General features: G+C 39.8%; 1 protein-coding gene across 2 annotated transcripts in view; it reads left to right on the top strand.

Annotated features, from left to right (window-relative positions):
- The first annotated feature begins 170 nt into the window (after nucleotides 1-170).
- Nucleotides 171-25,180, top strand: part of PDE4B (phosphodiesterase 4B) — a 737,209-nt gene continuing 712,199 nt past the window's right edge. For both annotated transcript variants that reach the window (XM_074221243.1, XM_074221244.1), the window contains exon 1: nucleotides 171-250. The gene's annotated coding sequence lies outside the window, so the exon portion shown is untranslated. The remainder of the gene's footprint in view (nucleotides 251-25,180) is intronic.

Raw genomic sequence — 25,180 nt, 5'->3', positions numbered from 1 at the left:
CCCTGCCTTTGGGCCTCGCCCCTCCCCACCAAGGTCCCGAGACTGCCAACTTGCTGCAAGGAGCGCCCTCCGCGGTCCTGGGGCGCCCCGGGGGCAGCCCCCAGCCGGGGCCGGGGGCGCCGGCTGCCTCCTCACTCACCGGGCCGCCCCCCTCCTTTCTTTGCCTTTTCCAGAAGCCCAGCCCAGGACCCTGCCGGCCCGGCCTCCCAGCTCGCCTCCCCTTGGGCCCCCCAGAAGCCGAGGAGGAAGGGTAAGTGGAGCCCCGGGGCTGGTTCCGTGCTGAGAAGTTAGGACAGCCTGAGGGGTGACGAGAGTCGCCCCCGGGCAGGCACGCCTGGCTGCTTGGCAGCCGCTGCCATCTTCCTGCAAGGGAGACTTAGGACCCTGCTCCCCATAGGCAGGCGATAAACAACGCTTTGTTGCCTAATGGGCTGGACGGCCGCCCAATTAAGGAAGGCGCTGGAAGCACGTTTGCTTTGGAAGCCTTGGTTTGACTGGAGATCTTTAAACAAATGACTTTATGAAGGACACTTTTGGCCACTAGTGAAGCCTACCAAGGACCCTCCTAGCTGGCCAACAGTCATCGCTTGACTGGTGTCAGTAGTTTCTCATGGCTTTAGAACTTCTAGGTGGTACAGGAATAGCTCAAACTGGACAATGTAGGCACAGAAAGCAAAAGACTGATGTCTTTACAGAACCAAAGCTCCACCATCCTACCATTTCTCTTCTTTAATGTGCTAATACAGATGTTCATTTGTAGAACCTAGTCGGTGCTTAATAATGGCTTGCTATAGCAGTGACTTCGAAAGAATGAATGAAAACTATTGACCAAATGGTTACTATATGAAGCTAGATGAATGGATGGAGCCCTGGCTCTGGAGTTTGGAGGACCTGAGTTCAAGGGATGCCTCACTCACTGAGTGACCCTGGATAAGTCACTTGGCCCTGTTTTTGTCTTTCAACCCTCAGTTACTCATCTATGAAATGTTTCTCTGTCAAGAATTTGGAGTCATGGAGAGGTGGACATGATTGCAATGACTCAGTGACGCCATGTGTCAAACATAGGTGTTCGGCATGGGAGACATTGCTGTGTTCTATTAGCAAGGCAAAGTAGAAGCGGTTTAAAGGAAGTGTGAGATGTGTTCATTTGGAATAAACACCCCAGAGGTTCACAAATGGACTGTTTGTACCTGACCTGTGGCCCAGCATTATGAGCTTAGATTGGTCTGATCAGCCACAGTGGGACACGCTGTGACTTGTTTCTAACAAAGTGATGTCCTTTGGGTCCTTTTCAATAACAAAACACAAGGATCAGTAAAACATGGTTCCCATTTGTTCCTACGAGAGGCCTTTCCTATAGAAGCACTGACTGGTCCAGGAGGGCCCCAATTTTTCTGATTGTGAAATTGGCAGTGAGGTGGAGGGCAGAGTTGGCAGTGATGGGTAGAGCTTACCAGATGGCTATCTGCTGGTGAACCATGCCAGTCATGAAGCTGACATGTGGATGGGAGATAAGGGAGGGATCACAACCAAACCTGGGAACTGCCAGCACTTGGAGAAATAATGTCTCAGATTTTTCTATTCCTTGTCAGTCATCACCATGTGTGGACACCTTTGGGATCCATTTAAGCTGGAAAGGACCAGTCCAATGCCTTTTAAGATGAGGAAACCCTAGTTTCACAGAGGAGGCAATGGCAAACTCCAGTATCTTTGTCAAGAAAACCCCCATGGATGGGGCAGCTAGGTGGCACAGTGGATAGAACATTGCTCCTGGAATCAGGACTTGAGTTCAAATTCAACCTCAACCACTTAATAATTGGCTAGCTGTGTAACCTTGGGCAAGTCACTTAACCTCATTTGCCTTGCAAAAGCCAAAAAAAAAAAATAGAAAAAAAAAAGAAAACCCCATGGACCATATTCTTCATGAAAGAGTAGAACATGACTGAATAACAAACAACAGTTCAGCAGAGGGGACCAAGGTCTCATAGGTAGTGAGGTGGAAGTACCAGGAATCAATTTCAGGCTCTCTTGACTCCAAATCCAGCCTTCATTCCCTATATCTTATTGCCTGTCTCCGCGCCTCCCCCCCCCCCATTATTGCTGATATAACAGGTACAATTGGGAGCAGATGAAGTTTGATTTGGGTAACATGAGCTGAACATTGGGCACAGTGCTCTTAGGAGAGAGATTTCAGAATAACAAGGACTATTTTGTTCCCAAATTAACTCCAGAGGATTCCCATAGAATAATGACAATCCAAATCAAGAGGCATAATCCTGATGACTCATCAAAGGGAGAGATTCCAACACTATGGAGAAGGGGCTGTAGATTTGTCACAAGCTTGTCCTTGCTTCACTTTGGGGTTGAGGATAAGAGATGCAGATAAAGAAAATCTTAGTCCCTCAAGTTCCTGGAACAGTGTGATGATTTCTCAGTTAGAGGGATGATGGAAACATCTCAGTTTCTCCTCCGTCCTGGAAAATGAGGGCCAGGTGAAAGTGGAGAAGGGTTGGAGCTGCTGGTTAAGTGTTTGAACATGGAAAGGAAAACTCATGGGCAGGGGCTGCCTAGGACAGCTTCATCATTCATTTGATATGCATTAATGGCATGTTTTTTTTGACATGGCATGTTAATTTGACATGGCATTAATTAAGTACCTCCTATTTGCAATACCCTGACTGAGGGCTGGAGGGGAAATGCAATAAAGTCCACTATTGTCCCCTCTTTAGTACTGTACAGTGTAATGTCTCTGACACTATCTGGGTGCCCCTGGGCAAGTTATTAATCACTGAGTCTCTATTTCCTTATCTGTAAAATGGCAATGATAACACTTACCACACAGGGTTATTGAGAAAATCAAGTGACATCATATATTAAAAGGATCTTGCAAACTTTCATGTGCTGAGGAACTATCTGAGATTACTATTAACCTGCTAGAGAGCCAGTCTGTTGTCAGTGAATACTGAATCTAGAGAAAGGAGGGTCTGGGTTCAAAGCTTGTATCTGATAATACCAGGCTCTGGGCAAGGTTTTTGGCTTCCTCATCTGTAAAATGGTGAGTATTATAGTACCTAGATCCCAGGTATCAAATATAAAATGTATTTCTAAGATCAAATATAAAAACCTGTGTTGGTTTTTAAAGACCTGCATAATCGATTCTCCCTCTCATAGCATTTTAGACCTTATCCCCACCCCATCTCCCATTTATTCTCTATGACTGGGTGACACTGACCTCCTTGAACAAGATACTCCCGACTCTGAGCAGTCCCATAGGCTATCCTCCAACATGAAATGTTCTCCTTCTTCATCTCTCTCTCCTACCCTCCCTGGCTTCCTTCCCACCTCCTAGAGAGAGTTTTTTCCAGTCCCTTCCCTCTGAAATTATCTAGTGTACATATATATGTATATATATATATATATATATGCAAATTTATATATAACAAATATATATGCATATATAGTGGCCATGTAGATATGTATTATACTTACAGCATTTACACATGTGAATGTGGATAGATGCACACATATATGCATAGATATGGTTATAACTGACCCACATCCCAGGAGAATATAAGTCCCTTCAGAACAGGAATTTGCTTCCTTTGTATTAGCAGTCTCTAACCAAGGACCTGACACAAAGTTGGGAATTTAATTCCTCCTAGATTGATTGATCAGGGAGTTGCTCTGCATTCAAGTTTATTTGACTTTTCTTGAGAATTTCTTCTTATTCCTTGTCCAAAAGACTGCTGTCATTCTCATCCTTGTAGGATCAGACATTCTCTTCCATAATCATTGAGGTAGGCTCAAGCAATCCATGGGAAAACACAAAATATTCTTTGGGAAGGTCTTGCCTTCAGAATTCTAAACAGTGCAATGGTAACTTTGGTTTCAGCCACAACTATTTCAGTGCCCACTGCCATCATTCAACCATTTATTGACCATCTACTTTGTACCAGATTCTATGCTAAGCCATTGTATGTGGGAGCCATGATGTCTTTCTCATGTATCTATATGTCTGCAGTCAGAAATGCCCTGATCAGAGGCTACTTGCTATGATTAGCTGCATATTTTTTCCGCATCATATTCATCGCTTCTCTTTGGTTCTTGCTCTAGCTGGCTCAGGATGCTGCATTTACATGGAGCTGAACCTAAGTCGACTCTCAAATAGTGATGATAAATTAGGAAATCCTGACATGATGTTCCTCTTCTCTTACAAACTATCTTTCAGAGTTTCCTCCCTTCCCTCGCTCCCCCCACCCCCTACCTTGATTGCTTCTTAGAACTTCTTTCTCCACCCAGACCCAGAATGTGGCTGGCACATTCCCCAGAGGAAGCAGACTGATAGTTTCTGTTGTTGCTCTTTGGGAATCTGTGTCAGTCCGGCTGCACCAATGTTGCTCACCAATTATTCCTGCTGGGGGAAGGCAATGACAACTTGAAAACATGCATATTGTGTCGTATGGTAAGGCACAATTTGCCATCACCACTGGTTTGGTGGGCGCTGGGTGGCTCCAGTGAACACACACACACACACACACACACACACACACACACACACACACACACAGAGAAAAGCTGCCTCTTCTGATTTGAAAAAAAAACTTAGCTTTGTATCCTTGAATTATCATTCTTGCTTTTACCTTGGTGCTGATGGTTCTCAAGTGAATGCATTCCCCTGTTGAGTTATTCCCTAGAAGTGTCTTAACGGTTTGAGCCATTCTGCTTCAGTGTTTTTCTTTATCTCCTTTCTTGGGGAATCGTGGTGCTTGTGGAGCTTTCCATCAGAGCACACCCACTGAGAACTTATTCTTATGTTATATTGACCAGGCATTTTTTATTTATTTACTCTTCTCTCTATAAGGCTTATAGTTTTAGGGCTGGATAGGGCCGTGGAGGGCATTTCATCGCACTCCTTATTTTTGTGTCTGTTCAGTTATTTTTCAGCCATGCCTGGCTCTTTGTGGAGCCATTTGGGGATTTTCTTAGCAAACATACTGGAGTGGTTTGCTATTTCCTTCTCTAGCTCATTTTACAGAGGAGGAAAGAAACTAAGGCAAACAGGGTGAAGTGATTTGCCCAGGTTCACACAGCTAATAAGTATCTGAGGCTGAATTTGAACTCACAAAGGTGCTGTCTCCAGGCTCTGTAATCTATCTATTGCTCTGCCCAGTTGTCCTATTCCCTTAATTTACATATGTGGAAACTGAGGTCAGAGAATTGAAGTGACTTGTCAAGGCCACATAGCTTTGTAGAGTCTGAGATGGAATTTGAACCTCAGGTCCTTTGATTCCAAATCTAATTTTCATTGTACTACTCTGCTTCTCTTAGAATCTCTTTCCTTTAACCTAAAAGAAAAAATTCTTAACTTGGGATTTGGGAATTAAAGTTATAAACATACATATACATCATATACATGTCATGGATAGATAGATAAACAGTTAAGACAGACAGATATAGATAATGGATAGGGAGATAAGACAAACAGGTATAGATAGATGGCTAGGTAGAGAGGTAGAGAGACAGATCGATCGATCGATTAAGCTACATTTCAATGTAATTGGTTTCTTTTGTTATTCTATGTGCTTTGAATAGGCATTTAAAAACATTTTTAGAATAGACATTATTAGATTGCCAAAGGGTCCATGAAACACATTGAAATAAAAAGTGAAGAATCCTTAAGAGGGATCAAAGCTAATTATTTGCTTTGTTTTCCATTTTCCTCTTTCAAGACTTATTGGTGAATAAATGTCTAGGGCCCAATACTGCTCTGCTCTGGACCCATGCAGATAGTCCAGTCTGGTGTAAGTTCTGGGTCATTCTATTTTGTAATAAAAAGAGTTAAACTCACTGTTTCCCTTACTCATTAGCTATTAAGCCACAATTCTGATACCCTTAGAATGATTTACAACCCATATCTTTGGAAGGTGCTCATGTTTAGGGTCTCTCCAAAAGCAGGGACTAGAAAGGCACCAAATGTAAACTTTATTTATTGATTCTACATAGGAAAAGAATTCTAGAGGACATAAATGCCTCATAATTAATCAGCTTTTGTTGTAATTGTTCATTTGTTTCAGTAGTGTCAGAGTTTTCTTGACAAAGCTATTAGAGTAATTTGTTATGTCCTTCTCCAGCTCATTTTTCAGTTGAAGAAACTGAGGCAAACAGGGTTCAGGGACTTGCCTAGTCATACAGCTAGTAAATGTCTTAATGTTTTGTCCTTCATTTTCAGAGAAGATTTCACCATCAGGGAGGGGATGCCATGACAGGTACATGAATTGGATTGGAGTGAGAGGGGCTGTGCCAGGTCATTAGTCTCACTTTCTCCAAGAGAGTCATATGGGTCCAGTGGCCAGATAGGACCAGATAGGCCAGGATGCGGGACAATCAGAGTTAAGTGACTTGCCCAAGGTCACATAGCCAGTAAGTATCAGAGACTGGATTTGAACTCTCATCCTCCTGATTCCAAGACCAGTGCTCTATAATGTCTTGAGCTAGATTTCAATTTAAGAAGATGAGTTTTCCTGATTCCAAGCTCAAGGCTTTAACCCATTACGCCACTGGGCTGCCCTATACAGACTATTTTAACAAGAATAGAAGTGAGCCAAGACTTTAGGTGTGCTGGGTATCTGGTTCTATGGACAAAATTACTTAAAACAAGATTCCATAATGTAATTTATAACTACAGTTTTCTTCTGGGATGAGTGATACTTAAATCACACTAGACATAAAAGAGATTATTTTTTAAATTGCTGAGTAGGAATTGTTATATTCTGCCTCAGTTCTTGACTTCCCATATACCTTCTGGCTTATGTCTTTTGGCAAAATAGACCAGGCATGGATCCATTTTCTTTTTCATGGCTCCCTTCATCCAGAGCACTGAAACAAAAGCCAGAAACTCTCTCCACCCTGCTAATCATCTCCAATCAAAACCATTCAGGATTTCTTGGAACTATAACATCAGGAAAGAACAAATTAAAGAAAAAGGAATCCCTAATCCAACTCAGCATGGGTTTTATCTATGTGCTCATGGTCCCTTAGCAGCTGGAGTGCATCTAGAACATCCTCTCTCACCCCAGAACTCATGGAAAGTGGTTCAAACACTCCTGAAAGGGAAGATAGACTTGAAGTTGGGTTCTAAACAACTTCTAAATGACAAATGACTCATTGGTTCTTTCTGCTCAGTGGTCAATGGGAGGGTTGACTACCCCATCTTATCAGAGTGTGAAACCATGCAAAATTGATTCTCACATGACTTCTGTTAGCCAGAATGAATAACTTCATGAATTATCAGCAGTGGCCCTTCTTACACATGGAAAGGAGAGTGTGAGAAAGGGATTAATTTAGACAATCTCTTTTTCCCAGCCTCAGGAAAGATAATCTGTTTCATTTATAGGCTGCCTAGAGAATATGCCCTATCACTATAGTGTGCTCAGTAGAATTAGGATTAGAAGTTACTTCAACTTCAACTCTTTACCAAATATATTTTCATTTATTTTTGTAGCCTTTTGCATAGCTGTAATTTCTTCTTAGAAAGCTATTCAGTTTTATCCTATTTCTCAAGGAATAGATTTCAGCACATAAATATGCTTGCAAAAAATTACAGATTTAGAAAAGAACCACTATTGCCTGTAAGTATGCCACTGGCAAAATGGAAGTATCATCTCATATCTGGGATCTGTGGGTGTAAGAGTGTAGTCTAACTTTCCTTCTTCCATTTAACAGATAAGGAAACTGAAGCCCAGAGAGGGGAAGAGACTTGGGAAACTGCAACAGAGCTGAGAATTTATTAGTGTTTTGATAGTTTCAAATCCACCTCTGACACTTCTTAGCTGTGTGACCAATTCAATTCATTCTTCCTGGCCTGGACTGAACATAAGGAGGCTAGAACAGAGGCATCTCGTGTCTCTTGTAACTCTAAATCTATGCTTCTATGTTCTTTTGTCCCATAGCTCCCCAGGGAATAAGTGACAGAAATTTGGGATTTGAACTCACAAGACTGGAGGATGGATTTTAAACCAATTAATGCTAATTAATGACTTAGTTTTTTTTTCCCCCCTTCTTTTCAGAAATGACACTTTGTCATAGATTTGGTCCCCATCTTGAGAACAAAATTCAGGAGTTCATAAAAGCCAATGACTTGACCCTGGCTTGAGAGTCTTATGTGACTCTGGTGTGATGATATGATTTTACAATCATGTTCACCTGAAGGAGAGTGCTGCTATTTTCAGATACAAGAGTTCAGTTATCTAATTACCAGAATGTTTTCATAGATGCCTACTGATTAAGGTAGTAAGGTTTTGGCAATGGTAAATCAATCTCCAAGAATTTTTATAAGAAACCATGTCCAGATCAGAATTCATCTTCTCTAAGCTCTGTTTATACATGGCCCCCACAGGCTCTGTTTTCAGTCTCTTTGGTCTCTTTTGGCTCACAGTTGACCAGATCAGTCGTAGTGACCAACCATTCATTCATCTGCCTGAAAACGGTAGATAGCTTCAAAAATTTCTTTGAATAATGTTTTATGAGGAAGGCAGTGAATATCATTGGGAGGCTGTCTCCTGACTGCCAAGAGCATTTAAACTAAACTGGCCCCCTAGGGATGATGATGTAGTCCTTTGTCCCTTCCTTCTGATGAATATGCAATCAGATCAACAAATCTTCCTTAATCAAAACAGAAATTTATGAAGCTTTCTTTTTATTCAGGAATTGTGCTTACCTGAATATGACAAGAGAAGCAATTGGTATCTATTTAAAATTCAGCACAGGGTTTTGAAGTTTTGATGAAGAAAGCAATGCAAATTGATGAAGGCTATTAACTGAAAACAAACAAAATTTTGCTTGAGACCATTGATCCAAACAAATTGTGCTCATGTGATATTTTCCTTATATCTGCCTTGAAAAACAAGGGTATATCTTGTTGCTGGCATCCCTGGGAAACTGGTTAAAGCCTCTCTTTATTGCTGGGATGGAAGGATTAAAGCTGAAAGAAATAGTGTGCTTTGGAGGATTGACTCTTTGGCTCTGCCTCATATTCAGGAAAAGGAGCCCTGGCATAGTCTTGTCCTGTGCCTCTCATAAGATATTGTTGACTAAACTATGCCAGGTGCTTCCTACTTAGAAAATTACTTATCTTTAATGGCTTTGGGTTCTCACTGGTGTGGATGGAACTTCTCATGCTTTAGATTGTAACTCATCCATACCGGTCCATCCTTCTCCAACTTCTCTCTATGATAAATTCTGTAAGGAGTTCATCTAATGTTCCAGAATCCTTCTTTCTCTGCTTTCTCTTGAGGTTATCATAGAATTCTTAGATTTCCACTTGTCACACATAGCTAAAGCTATGTGAAGAACTCACAGTCTTCTGTGATCCCTATGTTTCTTTTATTGTATCCTTCATTTTGGTATTCTTTTTGAGACCCTTTCCATTTGTGGCCAATAGTGAAAGTGAAAATCATGTTTAATTCTCTAACATTTTATAATATTCCATGATTTACAACCATACTATATAGGTAGAATTTTAGTATTAAAAAGATGGATTTTGTTACTCGAAAACATTTTTAGTCTTTAAAAGAGCTCTGTAGTTTTTTGTTTTATTCTGGACCCAATAATTTTAAGGTCTGTCAAAGATTACCATTCCATCCATCTATCTGTAGATAGTTATAGATCCATTTATTTATATCTATAGATGAAAAACCTGTAGAGCTCATTTATCTGTGTCTATATAAGAATCTATCATTGCTTAGACAACTTATAGACTTCATTTATCAATATGTATTTATCTATGTGCAAATGAACATTGTTCTAGAGCTCAGCCATCAGTGAATTGATCATACATATCATCATACATATCTATCACAGATACACATATTTATGCATACATGAAAACCTATAGAATTTTTCCATCACAATGCATGTATATATCTGTCCACATGTTATAATCTGAACAATAGTCATTTTTCATCCACCTGGTTTTTCTGATGTGGACAGTTAGACCAAATTCTTTTGAGTAATTATTCTCACTTAGGATGTGATACAATATGATATGATAAACATTTATTAAGGAGATACTATATATTAGGCACTGGCTAATATAAATAACAATGGTAATGCAAATAAGAAAAAGAAAGATAGTCCTGCCTTCAAGGAATTTATAATCCAATAGAGGAAGACAATATATAAAATGAAGCTGAAAAAGGAAGTAGAAGTGTCAGAGTGCTCAGGCGGGGTGTGATAAAGATGATAAACTCTAAATCAACCAGCTGGTGGTTGATAGCTGAGGTTTGGAGTCTTCTAAAATGGAGGCTATGGGAAGAGATTTTTGTTCTGGTTATCAGCTCTGTAATCAGAGATTCAGAAGCAACTGAGGGTACTGATGAGATGTGAATACCAAAGCTGAAGCAATCTATGTGATGATTTGTTTTGTGGTGCTGGTGCTAAGTTTATCCTGCTTGGGCATGATAAAGATGATGATGGAGGAGCAGCTAGTGGCAAACCCCCTTCCCAGGGTCATCATGATTCTCAAGGGTTTGAAGTTACCAGCACAAGGTTATTTGCAAACATGAGCCTCAGGAAGACCTACTCATTTTTTAGCAATCCCTTTTCAGTTTGGACTCTATGATGGATCTCCTCTCCAACAAGTGAAGCACTGAAAGGATGGCTGCCCTTGGCTACAATCTGTGGGAGATTGAAGGGTGAAGGGTCTCAAATCGCTGTAGGGTTGGATATATATGGGATGAAAGGAAGTCATAGGATCATAAATTTAAAGCTGAAAGGGACATCATAGGTCATCTAGTTCAATCCATTCATTTTACAGTTGAGAGAACTGAACCTCAGATAGATAAAATAACTTTATCCAAGGTCGTAAGGTCTGACCCAAAAGACCCAACTGGGAGGTGAGCTCAGGGCTGCAAAGTCATGCCTCTTCCTCTATGTCTTGCTGATCATACCCACTATCAGTAGAGGGTTAAAAAAGGATCAGGGGTATCTTCAGAGGTGTCACTAGTCTATCACACTCTTCAGCACAAGGTGATAATTAGGCTATGTAATCATTATGATTCCCCTCTTTGGCTGATATGATATGGGTGATAGTTGCCCTTTTTGGTTACTCCATTTATCCATTTAAGATTTTTTTTTTCATTTTAACATTTCACCTCTTTAAAATATTTCAGAGGGTGATGGTAGAGGATGGTGGTGGAGGGGTTGGAAATGGATCAGGTCTGGTGACAATCACTAGTATTTGTTTTAATGAGGAAAGTCTTGCCATTTTTTCTTATATCTTAGTTCAAAATAATTTGACAGAGAAAACAGAATGATAAACACTTGGCAGGATTCAAAGGGAAGAAGGTGAATGTGATATTTGTTACTGTCTGCCAAAAGCTGCCTCCCTTTTCTGTCATTTCTTTCTTTGAGACTTGTATGAGAAATAAGATTGTTGAATATTTTCTGTAGTGGTGTGACCAATAGACTAGAAGATATCCAACTGTAGAGGAAGCTGTTAAGGAAAGAATAAGGCAGATTTCTACAAAGCAAGGGTCCTTAATGCTTTCTTTGTCACTGAACAGTCCCTTGAGCAGTCTGGGAAAGCCTTCTCAGAATACTGTTAAATGCAGAATAGAAAATGCATAGTATTACAAAGGAGACATTAAATAAATATTTAGTCATATATATTATAATGGTGTGATGTGATATAAGAACATCAGGTCTGGAGTCAGAAGACCTGAGTTCAAATGTGACCTTAGAGGTGAAGACTCACTCTGTGACCCCAAGCAATTTAACTTTATTTTCCTCAGTTTCCTTATCTGTACAATGGGATAATAATGGCCATTTCCCCCAACACTGTTGTGAGGATCAATGAGATAGTAATTGAAAGTACTTAGCAATTTAACTGGTCATAGTAAACATTACATAATTGTTAACTATTATATTTATTATTATAAACATAATAATAAATATCATAGTTATTATTATAAAATAGAAAAATCGTATGATATCTAATGGATTCCAGATTAATTTCTTTACTGTTATATTGCAATGCAATGCAATGGGATACAATACAGTATAATATAAATTTTGGTTTGTCACGAGCTTGAGTAATACACCTGATTCTTCTGGACCTCCAAAGTTCTCATTTTTTTAGTGTCCACATTGGACTAGACATTTTTCCAAGGTCCTTTTCAGCTCAATGGCTGATTTTGAGGCTTTCTAAATCACTTTTGGTTTAGAGGGTGTTGCATGAAATAGCATTGTAAGCTCACTTTTCAAGAGAACTCTTCCATTTCTTCATTGCTGGATTTGGCATTATTAGCATTCTTGGGACCAGTTGTTGGGTGAGATTATCTTCAAGGTAGGATATGTTTTATGTCATCAGTTAATCAATAGCTATTTATAAAGGACCTACTATGAGCTACGCACTATACTAAGGATTGGGAATACAATTAAAGATAGTCCCCGTGCCTCCCCCATGCGCAATTCAATATTTACATTCCTAGCATTTGGACTAATATCTGTGGCAATTTAATGGACATGGATGCTCAAAGATACTTAACCCTTTCATCGAATTGCTGATTTTTTTTCAGGATAAAGCTGAAGTTGGAGAGCAATGGAATCTTGTTATTGGTTCTGGACTATCAACTTTTGACTGATTTGAATAGGTATTCTCTTTAGTGGAGTAGAATTCTGATCTCAAAATTAAAGGCAATTCATTCTCACTTTATTTAAATATTCTGGTTTCTATCCATTTCGATCTTCTGGAGATTTCAGATTTTATTCAATGGGTACATTTTATGAGAAGAAATTGCTATTTCTGTGAATCACACTTCCTACTTGATTCTCATGGGCAAGAAAGGGGCTCATCTGGAGAATAGAATGAGGTTCAGGAAAGAAAATTTCATTTGGATGATGGGCAAGAATGCATAGGGATTGACCTCTCAGCTGCTGTTGTAATTATATTCCCCATACCTTTTTTTACCTTACTTCACACATTCTCAAGGCTAAGAAATGCTTTATTAAAAGATATTAAGAAGGTTAAAAGTAAGACAATCATTCTACATGGATGGAGATTTAGGAAAGAAAAGATGTATTTTTCTGTAGCATTATACAACACTTCCATTATACCACACACTGATAAATACTTAAAGGACAAGTTAATTTTTTTTTATTTCCTTAGTAAAATTATATGATTTATATTGAAAATGGAATTGAGAATCTATGCTAGAGGTTTCAAATCTGTGGAATAGTGGATAAAATCTTATCCTTGGAGTCAGAGCTAAATCAAAATCCACCCTAAGATACCATTAAGATGACTCTAGCCGGGGTGACTAGGTGGCGCAGTGGATAGAGCACCGGTCCTGGAATCAGGAGTAACTGAGTTCAAATCTGACTTCAGACACTTAATAATTACCTAGCTGTGTGGCCTTGGGCAAGCCACTTAACCCCATTTGCCTTGCCAAAAAACCTGAAAAAAAAAAGATGACTCTAGCTGATCACTGAAGACCTCTTGGGACCCAGTTTTTTTTCCAATTGTAAAATGAGAATAATATCTGCAAGGTAGTTGTGAGACTCAACTGATCTATGGAAAATATTTTTAGAGTCCCATTTATGTGTCAGCTATTATTATTATTATTATTATTCATAATAATAAAGGAAAAAATCTCAGGCATGCTTAGAGGATATGAAGAAGTTTCCTTGTGGTGTGATTTCTATTTCAAACAATGACACTTTAATTTTGGATGTCTCTTCCTATAGGACTTTCAGACTTTTCCTCTATGAAATAATATTGGAGACATTTTTAGAAATATACTTGGTAGTTTTTATGGAATTCCTAACGAGTATAAGTTTCTTGTGGGCAGGAGCTGTTTAATTTTTGACTTTGCTATATCTAACAATTCCTTTCCATAGTAGGTGCTTAATAAAAGCTTTTTTTTGTTTTAAAAAAGTGTATTTACACTCATGTTTGCAGACGGTCATATAAGAAGTAGCGACGTAGGGGATATAGAAGTAATTAGGAACTTGGAGTCAGGAAGTTTGAGATTCAAATCCTTTCTTAGATATTTATTGATTGTGTGATTCTGGACGAATCATTTACCTTGAATAACCTCTAAAGGTCTTTATCTTTTTGTTTTATTATTATTTTTTTTTTGCAAGGCAGTGGGGTTAAGTGGCTTGCCCAAGGCCACACAGCTAGGTAATTATTAAGTGTCTGGCCTCAGATTTGAACTCAGGGACTCCTGACTCCAGGGCCGGTGCTCTATCCACTGCGCCACCTAGCCGCCCCCCTGAAGGTCTTTCAAACAAGTTGGTAAACCCATGATTCTTAGTTCCTTTTGCCTGCTCCACTCCTACACTTACAAATTGGAAGTGGAAGAGACTATATAGGATGGAGAGTCGCTTGGCATTTTCATCCATTTCATTATGACTTCTGCTTGGGAAGTAGAAGAAGAGGTGGTTCAATCACAAACCAAGAATGAATGATAATAGATATATAATTAATGTGTTTCAAGGGACCCAGCAAAATATTGGGGAAAAAAAAGGGAAGATATTGAGTGCAATGAGCTTTGGAAGGCAAATATTTCTTGAGATGGGAAGGAATGGAAAGATTTTTATTTGTAACAATGAGAGTGGTTTCCACATCTGCAGCAATAAGTTCATTAAACTAGTGGTGACAAACTCAAATAGAAATGAGGGATCCTAAACCATACAGAAAAATCTTTTTCAGATTTATACTGACTTGGAAAGCCATATGTTAACATTATCTATATATTATTATATTTCTATTTATTTTGTTAAATATTTTCTAATTATATTTTATTCTGGTTCAAACTCCACTTTAAAGTGATGGAGACAGGGAAGTCAGAATGTGGCCCATGAACTGTGTACTTGACATCTCCACATTAAACCACTGGAGAGTCTTTTGACTCCTATTAAACAGTGATTCCATTAGCTATAGATTTGGGAAATGAAATTCCAAAATGGAAAGCATCATGGCTCAATGGAATGTATACTGAATTTGAAATTAGCAAACCTGGGTTTGGGTCTTGGTAAATTTGGTTGAGTCATCTCAGTTCTAAAAGCTTCAATTTTCTCGTCTATGAAATGAGGATTTTGGATTAACTAGCCTCTATGGTTCCTTCCTCTTGGAAAATCTTTGAGTCTAAGATGAGATCATTTGCAAACTTTGTTTGACTGATACATGATTTCAAGATGGAAGACTGACTCAAGGTGTGCTTTGCTACTCAAATTGCTCTAAATAGGATACCACCCTCAAATGTTATATGCAACAAATAATGTTGAAATGCCAAGAAACCAAGTTCTCATTTTGTTCATCTGGTGAACTCACTGGTTGCTCAGAGGTTTTAAAATTAATGATAGAATTATAAATTAATCACTTACTCAGCTCATTGCTCTATTTCTTGCTGGCTCTATTTCTCAGATGCAAAATTTGATGCTATTACAAGTAGCATTGTCCCAAATATTTAATGACATTGGAAGAAAAAGGAACCAAGAGCTGTTAGTCATTATTTACAAAGGGAAAAAAAACCTTTTGGCTGAGCTCCACCATTTTTTTCCTCCATTCACATTCATGTTATTTACCGAAATGTTCTACTATTGTTGGCTTATTCTCCCCCTGAAACAGATACTTGTCAGAGGAGCTATTTATCTTCATCAGGGGAAATAATGGATCTTATTGAAAGTTTTTACCTGTAAAATAAGATGAGGTGGAGAATTGTAGAATTCATGTGAAATTCAATCAGCTGTTCTGGAGGAGAATGTCAGGGGTCTTTACTCCATGGTGTAATCAATACCCAAGGAGGGTCATGGGTCACAGTAGGAGAGCAGGAGGACCTGAATTCAGATGGCCTCAGTCACTTGAAAAAAATTAGCTGTGTTACCCTGGGCAAGTCACTTAACTCTGATCGCCTTGCTAAGAAAAGAAAAAGTAGGGTGAAAGGTAAATCTTTCTGAAGTTCATCTCTCAACACTGGGTGGAGAACTTTGAGAGATAATTCTCAATAATTGTGACATTTTTGGAGAAGCTGGAAGCTTTCATGTGTTGACTTTTTTCCATCTGTCCCCCATATTGTGAACACATTCCTCCCTTTGATCTCTTAAAATCTCTTCAAGATTGACCCCAAATGCCACCCACATGGGGTCTTTCCTTAGCTTGTCCTTTCCCTCTTTCCAATTGCAAAAAAGAGACAGTAGCATTGAGGAAATTGAACTCTCTGAAGTCAGGAAGATCTAGGATCAATTCTTGTTTCTGCTCTACTGGCTGTGTGACCCTGGAACAATCATTTAGCCTCTTAGTGTAATTCTTATAAGGTTCTAAGTTGAAGAGAAGGTGCATCGATAAGGAGACTCTTCTCACCTAGAAGCCCCTTACACCAAATGAAATCATATGTCCAGGGTCTCTCCCTATTTAGAATACAAGCTGCTGGACAGTAGGAATTCTTTGTATTTTCATTCCCACTACCTCACACATAGGACCTGGAACATGATGCATGCTTGCTGATTGTTTCATATTTTATTTATGCACATGTTCTATCCCCTGAGAGAAGGTAAGCCCTTGAGAGCAGGGACAATTTCCCATTTATCTTTGTATTGCTAGGGCCTGGTGTATAGGAGGCTCTTAAAAATCAGTGGAGACTGGTTGAGTTAAAGTACTAAATTACCCCTCCTCAGAGAGAAAAGAATGACTACGTTCTCAGAAAGTCATCCTCTACTGATTCAGTGGACTAGAGGACAGGATGTACCAAGAGAATGTTTATGAGGTCCATGAAATTGTTGGGTTGTCAGGAATATTACAATGAATATGCAATGAATATGCATATTCTGGTGTGGGAAATGGGATCATAGACTTGGAATGGAACTCCTATTTTCTTCTTTTTAAAATTTATAAGACATTAGGAGTTGAGTGATTTGCCCAATATCACACAGCTAGTATTTGTCATATGGCTGAGGCTGGATTTGAACTCAGGTCCTCCTGACTATGGGGCAGTGTCTAGCTGCTCTGGAAAAGAATAAGAAAGAATTGATTTCATTTATTTTTTTAAAAGTTCTCGTATCTTCCCTTATGATAAAGTTTGAACTCCTCACAAAATAACAAGTCAGGACATTTTGCCTTTATGCTCTGACAAGAGCAAACTTGTGTAGTTGGAAGGTTGAAGTCCTCAGACCTCAAGTTCAGTGTCCTTTTCAGAGATGGCCTACTTTCAGGTAGGTGCATATGAAAAAAGAAACTTGGCTTCTCTAAGGCTTCTTTGTGTTGGTGCTGCCTGTCCAGACTACAAAAAAGTCAGAATGACTACAGTATCAATATACCATTGAAGGAAACCCGGGACTACTTCCCTCTCTGCCAAGTCAGGGGAGGACTGTTTTCTGGGTTACTCCTGATTGGTGCATTCAAAAGGTGCTTGGTATCTATTTCTGGGTGTGAAAAAGGCTCCAACTCTGAGGGTTTTCAAACAGAGTCTAGGTGACCATTTATCTGAGATATTATAGTGTGTGTGTGTGTGTGTGTGTGTGTGTGTGTGTGTGTGTGTGTGTAATGAAATCTACCTATTTATCTATCTATCTAGAGGATATAGATAGATAGGTAGATACATAGAAAGAAAGAAAAAGGAAGGAAGGAAGGAAGGAAGGAAGGAAGGAAGGAAGGAAGGAAGGAAGGAAGGAAGGAAGGAAGGAAGGAAGGAAGGAAGGAAGAATGAACGAGCTTTAGAGGTATAGGCTAGACTCACTGAGGTCCCTGCCAGATCGCCAACCCTGTGATTCCTTTGTGATCTCCATCTGAGAATAAAAAAAATGCTTTCCTTGCTTGTAATTTTGGACAGGGGAGGATATCCCAGACCTTCCAGCTGGGTTGTTTTGCTTCTCAGGGACTTGGATAGATAGTTAAAATTGGTCAGCTGGCAGAGCTGATGGGCCCACATAGCCTGGCTTGTTTGTCTGGGTATGTTATCAATGGCATCTATATAGAAAAACTCTGATGAGGCAGATTTCAGTGATGTACAGCTGCCTTTTATTCCCTTCTCTCTGAGCCAATTTCCATATCTTCCCATCACTGGCCGACTTACTTAGAAGGGACAGCTTGTGTTGAAGCTTCCCAGAACATGGTTTACCATCTAAGGGAAGACTTAATGATCACATTGAAGGCAACTCGGGCCTTCCGAATATACATTCATTGCAACAGAAACTCCAGTTCTGTTCAGTAAGTCGTGTTTTGTGTGGGAAGATATTTGGCACATGGAGACTGTAAAGTAGATTCAGATGGGGGGAGGGATGCCCTTCAGCCTTGCTGTGTGGCAACTAATTTATAATTTCAGTCATAAGATATGCTCATTGACTTTTAAAGAAGAAATAGTATGTATATCCAATGTATACTTACACGACCTTTGTGCTCTGAGAGATGCTGCAATGGGAAGCTCTCTCCACCTCTGCCTCAAGGAATCCTGGGTTTCCTTCAAAGAACAGCTCAAATAGCTGTCCCCCCACCTTTTCCCTATCCATGGATAGTTATAATGGCTAACAATTGTTGTCGTCCTTTATAATCAAAGAAGACCAATGATGAGGGGCGGCTAGGTGGCGCAGTGGATTAGTACCTGGGTTCAAATCTGGCCTCAGACACTTAATAATGACCTAGCTGTGTGGCCTTGGGCAAGCCACCTAACCCCATTTGCCTTGCAAAACCTAAAAAAAAAAAAAGAGAAGACCAATGATGGCATGACTTATACACTGTGTCTATAATCATGAAGGGAAAGTCATCCTGTTCACTGTCTTTTCCAGAACAGTTTTATTTAATAAGGAACAGGACTTCTGATGATGGTCTGGATGCCGGGGAATCCTTGTCCTTTTGATTATGGTTCCCTCCCATGTCAGTAAGGCACCATGGTGCTCCACCAAGCTAGGCAAAATGCCAGTATGTGACTTTCTGGTGATAAATTGGCAACAAGCCATCTCTCGATGGTCTAATTGTGGCATGGCACATTTACAATTTTGACAATGTGGTATACCTAACCTTTTTCTTCACTTTGAAAAAAAAATGTTCCCAGCAGACTTGAATCACTGGGATTCCACAACTCAGAATAATGGAACAGAACTCTGGTTTTATTTTGTTGGTTTTTGGAACTGGAGCCATGATTAAGTGCAACCACCAAGAACGTTCATATTGTGCCACTGGAGGTGTAAGGCTTAGACCAGTGTAAGATAGACCTATAGCTAGAAATTATATCAAACCTTAAGGTTTATAAAATACTTTACCTGTGTTTTCTCATTTGATTCATACAACAAACCTATGAAATAGGTGCTATCACCCTAATGTTATGGTTTAGAAAACTGAGGCAGAGATTCAATAATTTAGGGTTACATGGTTGATAATTAATTACCTGAGTTTGAATTCCAACTCAGATTATCCTGTTTCCAAGTGATCCTTCTACCCACTAAATATCCTTCTTAGCCTCTCCCTCTGGAAATCACTTGATGGATACTTGTATTTACTTATCTTGGTTTGGGTTGATTCCTGTTAAAATGTATGTTACTCGATAAGAGAGATTCTTTATTTATTCACTTTCTGTATTGCAGGAACTAACAAGAGAGGAGGATTTTAATAAATGTTTGCTGAATTTAACTGAATGGAAACAATCTTAATTTGCCTGGAAGTGATTGGAAGACCACAGTGATAGTAGTAGTGGTCATTCAACAGCCATTCACCAAACATTTAATAGGTCCCAGATGTGTATCAGAAATTGTAGTAGCCATAGAAATAGACATGGTAGTGGTAATAATAATATTATATATTATAATATACCATAATTGCATTATATTATATTTAAATGTATTATATATGTATATATGCATATATAACACATATTATAATTGCATCAATCATCAATAAAAATATTATATATAATATTAATAATAATATCAAATGAGATACTATATATAATATGTTTTATAAAAATTCAAAATTCAAAGTGCAATTTGCTATTTCTAGTTGGTGGAGGGGAAGGGTATGTTGCTCCTTCTCACCCCCCCCACCATAGGAAGTTAAACAGGTGAGGACTCCTTAGCCAGAGGAAAAGAGGAAAAGAAAACCTAGAACTTTCTCTTCATTTAAACAGTTCCTCACCCAAATGAGAAGTAAAGAGAGGATACTTAGGCATCCCAAAGGGTCTAAGTCCTTCAAGGAAACACTACCATATTTGACCTGCCAGAAGCAGGAGGGTCAGCCTTGCCTTGCCCATGCTCCCTGAGATCATGAGCTCCTCAAGTGCAGGGGCTACTATTTTGACTCAGTTTCTCTGCCCTGCGTTTAGCTCTTTGCCTGGTCAATAATAGATACTTCACCAAAGTTTACTGATTGACTCGCTGGCATCGAGAGCTCTGTCCTCCCAAATAAGTCATGAGAGGCAAAATCAGCTCTTCATGTGAAGGCTTGGAAATGATCTTACTTGATCCATTTCTTTTGCTTTACCTCCTCTCCCCTTCCTCTGACACTGGGCTGGGTTCTCGTGGGCATTGAATAAATGGCCATTGAGTTGAATTAAACTGAGCCTCAGAGCAAGCCTACAGAGTCGCTGCTATGGAGTCACATGGCTAGCAGCTTTCAGACTAGGTCCCCCTGACCCAGCTCCAGAGCTCTGCTTTTGTCATGCTGGCTTTGGAATTGAAAAGGACTTACAAGAAAATCTATTTCATGAATAGTTTGAATTCTGGAAAAGCCTCTTGAGTGTACTCATTTCAGTGAGCTCGGTGACTTTTGGGGGTGACACTGATTTCCAATAGAATCTTTAAAGGCCAGGCAGCTAGTGATTTATAGAATCTCTAATTTCATTTCTGGGAGTCCTCTGTCTCTTTCTCTTTTCCCATCTCTCATTCCTTTCCTCTCCCTTTCTCTCTCTTTCTGATTCTTTTTCTTCCTTCTCTTTCCTCTCTTTCTTTCCCTTCCTCCCCCTTTTCTTCTTTCCCTCTCCCTATCTTTCCCTCTTTTTCTCTTTCTGATCCTTTCTTGCCCCATCTTCCATTTCCCTCTCCTCCTTTCTTCCTTTCTCTCTCTCTCTCTCTCTCTCTCTCTCTCTCTCTCTCTCTCTCTCTCTCTCACACACACACACACACACACACACACACACGTCTTTCCCTGATTGATAAAGCATCAGAAAAAATGACTCTCAACAGGGAGCAAGGCTAATGTCCTCTCATCGAGGATGAACTGGACCCATCAGGCACAGCCACATCTACTCTACCTTTTTCAGGGTTCAGTAAAGACAAATGACTGAAGAAAATGAAACCTTTATGGTAGTAAAGACATCGCTGATCACTATTGCTCTTTTCCACCCTAGAGAAGTCAGACCGACATGCTGAGACCAAAAGCAGGATGCCTTCTAGACAATGCCAAGTCTAATACGTCGCCAAAAAACAGATCTAACAATTACTCAATATGTCATCATGTGCTGCTCCCTTCGTGACTTCTCCCTTCTCTGCTATTACTGTGATCTGGTCAAGGATCATTAGGGTTTAGGGCAAAGGAAGTTATCATTTGAAGCTGTTCATGAGAAGACCAAGGTAACTTTGTTTTTAATTGAGTTGGATTTTCATTTATTTGTAAAAAGTTATAGTTTGACACTCGGACAGCCTGTCGGTCTTGGAATCAGGGATACCTGGTTTCAAATTCTTTGCCTTTGGAATCTACTGGCTGTGTAAGCAGGAGCAAATCACTAAACCTCTCTGAACCTCAGATGACTCTTAATTCAGTTCATTAGCATTTATTAAGCATCTAGCATGTTTCAAACATTGTTTAAGCCAAGAATCTAGAGGACGGGACAGACTAATGAAGACATAGCATGCAAACAACGGTGTACAGTCAAGCCTGCCCTGGATAAATAGGAAATAATCACCAGAGGGAAGGCAGTGAATTCAGTGGGTTTGGGAAAGGCTGCTTGGAGGCGGAGGGAGACCAGAAATGAGGGAATGGAGAGTCTCAGTGGAGGGAAAGCAAGGAAGCTTAGGGCTGAGTTTTCTCTCCAAGTGATACCTCTTCCTACCTTCCTTTTCCTGTCTCTTTTTCCATGTTGTCTTCCCCTCCCCATTCTATGCTTCTTGAGGGCCAAGGCTGTTTTCCCTTTTATCTGTTTTTATTACTACTGCAAAGTGTAACTCCCATCACCTAATAAATCTTAATAAATTCTTTATCTAATCTCTAATCTGGAGTGCCTACCTAGCTTCCTGAAAGTTTCCTCCATCCAACAAAGGTTCACGCACTGATGTCCCCTCTTAGTACACATTACAGATTGATTGTGCTTCTGAATATTACACTTTCTGAGACTCAAAAATCTTCAGTGATTCCTTTGTTGACTCTAGCAGAAAATGCAGTCTGAGATTCTGAATCCTTTTTAACAATTTGTCTCCTACTTAACATTCTGGTCTTTACCACGTTTACCTACTCTCTAAGCCCATCAGACTGACCTTCAAGTTTTTTCTGCACCTGAGATACCCCATCATCCTGTCCTCGTGTCTTTTTCTAAGTCTGGATATTGTTCCATCTGGTCTAAAATGTTTCTCCTCCCTTCTGTCTGGTGATTCCTTGACCTCCTTCAAAGCATAGATTCAGTTGTTTTATGTGTGGAGAGAATCCCTATTTGAGTCCCTCTCAGTTAATAGTATCCTCTCATTTTGGGGGGAGAGCAATTAGAATTAAATGACTTGTCCAGGGTCTCTCAGTTAGTGTCAAGTGACTGAGGCTGGCTTTGAAATCGGGTCCTCCTGACTCCAGGGCCAATGCTCTATCTACCACACCACCTAGCTGCCTTGTATGCTCTCATTCTCAAAGTTATATAGTAATATGCACCTTATATGCAGTATCTTTGCAAAGAAAGCCCCAAGGGGGGTCATAAAGAGTTAGACAAGATGGAAAAATGATTGAGTAGACTTGAACTTGGGAAGTTGGGAGCTACAAAGTCATAAGCCTGAGAAAAATAATTCTAAATCATTGAAGCAGTAACTGTGTGGTGATATATTTTAGAGCTGTGTGAATAGGTGAGAATGATATTTCAGCTATTTATAGACCATTACACAATGTGATTGATCAGGGAGGTATCAATAGAAATGTATTCTGATCTGATCATGAAAGAGGTGTGTAATTTGGATAGATGGAAAAAACAAAAGGTCCTCCACTCAAAGGGACAGAGCAATAGTGCTGGGATAAAGGTGGGAATAAAGCACGTTTCTAAAGGAACTGGTAAGGAAAATGGCTTAACTGGGACACGGAGAGATTGATTTGAAGAAGACACATAAAATTCCTCAATTTTACAAACTATTTCCTTGGAAAAACTCTGTAATCCTCTTCTTCCTGTCATCAGGGCTATTTTCTTGTCCATATTCCTTACTCTAGATGTCAGCTGTCTTGAATGATGGTTATCTTTGATCACTCATCCTGGGGGCAAGGGTAGAGACTGAGGTCTGGTAGTGAGTAATTGAGTCAGTGGACATTTCCTAACATTGGAGATTTATGGCAATTAATAGGTTGCTGTAGGAGAGAAACAGAGTGAGGAAGAAAGGGTGTGGTCCAAGATAGCAAGCAAAGGATCAAACCTAGTGTCCCCTGAGGAAAAAGGGTGGGAAGTGAACTGAGTCTAAGAACTAGGCCAAGGAAATATCTTTGAGTTTCAATCTCTCCCTTTCCTTCCTCCCCTTCCCCTCTTATTTTTTCTCCCTCTCTTTCTTTCCCCACATCCCCTTCCCTCTTTCTCAATGTGGAAAGGAGATCAACTAAATTAAAAGAGCCTTGGACTTTACAGTCAAGGAGCTGGGTTCAAATCTCAAGCCCAATACTTATAAGACATTATTAGTCAAGTCTCTTACCTCCTTAGCCCTCACTTTCTTAATATACAAAATGACAGGGGTTGGAATTTGTCACCTCTGAGATCCTAGGTTCAATGAAAATTTATTTTAGAAAGAAATAGGCAACTTTTCAGAATACTGATAGTTTAGATCAAAGAAAGAGTGAGCTAACTCAGTCTGGGTCTTTTTCAATACCAAGATGGCATCATGGTCCTGGAAAGGGAGCAGGTCTATCACCAAGTTCATCCTTACCACCATCTGGGTCAGATGAAATTGGGGATGATATCAAGCCTGATGGCTATTTTATAGTGTTTTGGGCTTGGACACATCAATTGCATGAATGGGTAGAACACCAACTGTTGGGTTGTTTAGGAGGTCATTCTAATTCTCAAGTGAAGGCCTTTAAGAATTAGAAAAGGTCCACATGGTCAACCAGGATCATTCAGTGACAAAGGTAGAACAATTTCTATTAGGCCTCTACAGAAGAAAATATAGATTCCCCCCAGATGAGAAATCTTTGTGAATAGAGATACAGGAAATTGTTGGAATTTGACTTACTTCTTTGTGTATGGTTTCTACATCCACTGTTGGAATTGGGAGCAAATTCATGGGGAAGTTGATTATCCTCTTCCTTCTAGGATCAATGTACTGTTTTGATGAGCTGCAGAGGTAGAAACATTGGAGATTGGGAGCAATGGCCTGCTTCCTGAAACAAGGCAGGCAGCCAGAAGCCCATGATGGTAAGAATCTGCTATCCTCGTGGTAGTTCCATGGAATGTGATGGCATAGGACCATTTATCCACCAATTAGGACAACTTAGTACCAGGGTGTCTTTCTCTAGAAAAATCGATGAATTCCTCCACGGTTGGGAAAGAGTCATATTCTTTGGGGATCTGGACTAGGTGGTTAATTTTCCAAGTGGAAATAGTTGGGGCAATATCATGCTAACTAGGAAGGCCAGGGTTTTCTGGTGGATGGCTAAAGGGGATGAATTGGATAGGAGAAAGGACCCTCCTTCCCTATCCTTAGGATTGCCTGCTAAGATGCCAGATCCACCAGGGTCCTAAATTCCAGTTACCTTGGTATTGCATCTTTTAGCTGGTTGTGGTATCCTAGAATGCTGAAAGTGATGATGTTAAACTTGCCTAAAAAAATCACTCAGATGATTGGATGTTGGTTGAGCTGAGTAACTGTGTGAAGGTGCTGTAAGTTTTTATGGCTGCTGTATCAGATGATGGGGTGCTCAGCTTTCTCATGATAGTGTTTCCACACCTCAAAGCAGCCAATTTTGCAAGTGACTTTCTCTCATATAATGGAAGTCTTCTTGGATGAAGTTAAGCAATGCTGCTTT

This window comes from Macrotis lagotis, chromosome 2, assembly GCF_037893015.1.
Source record: "Macrotis lagotis isolate mMagLag1 chromosome 2, bilby.v1.9.chrom.fasta, whole genome shotgun sequence".
Taxonomy (NCBI): domain Eukaryota; kingdom Metazoa; phylum Chordata; class Mammalia; order Peramelemorphia; family Peramelidae; genus Macrotis; species Macrotis lagotis.
The sequence above is the reverse complement of the archived record's forward strand: the minus strand, read 5'-3'. Positions and strand labels throughout refer to the sequence as shown.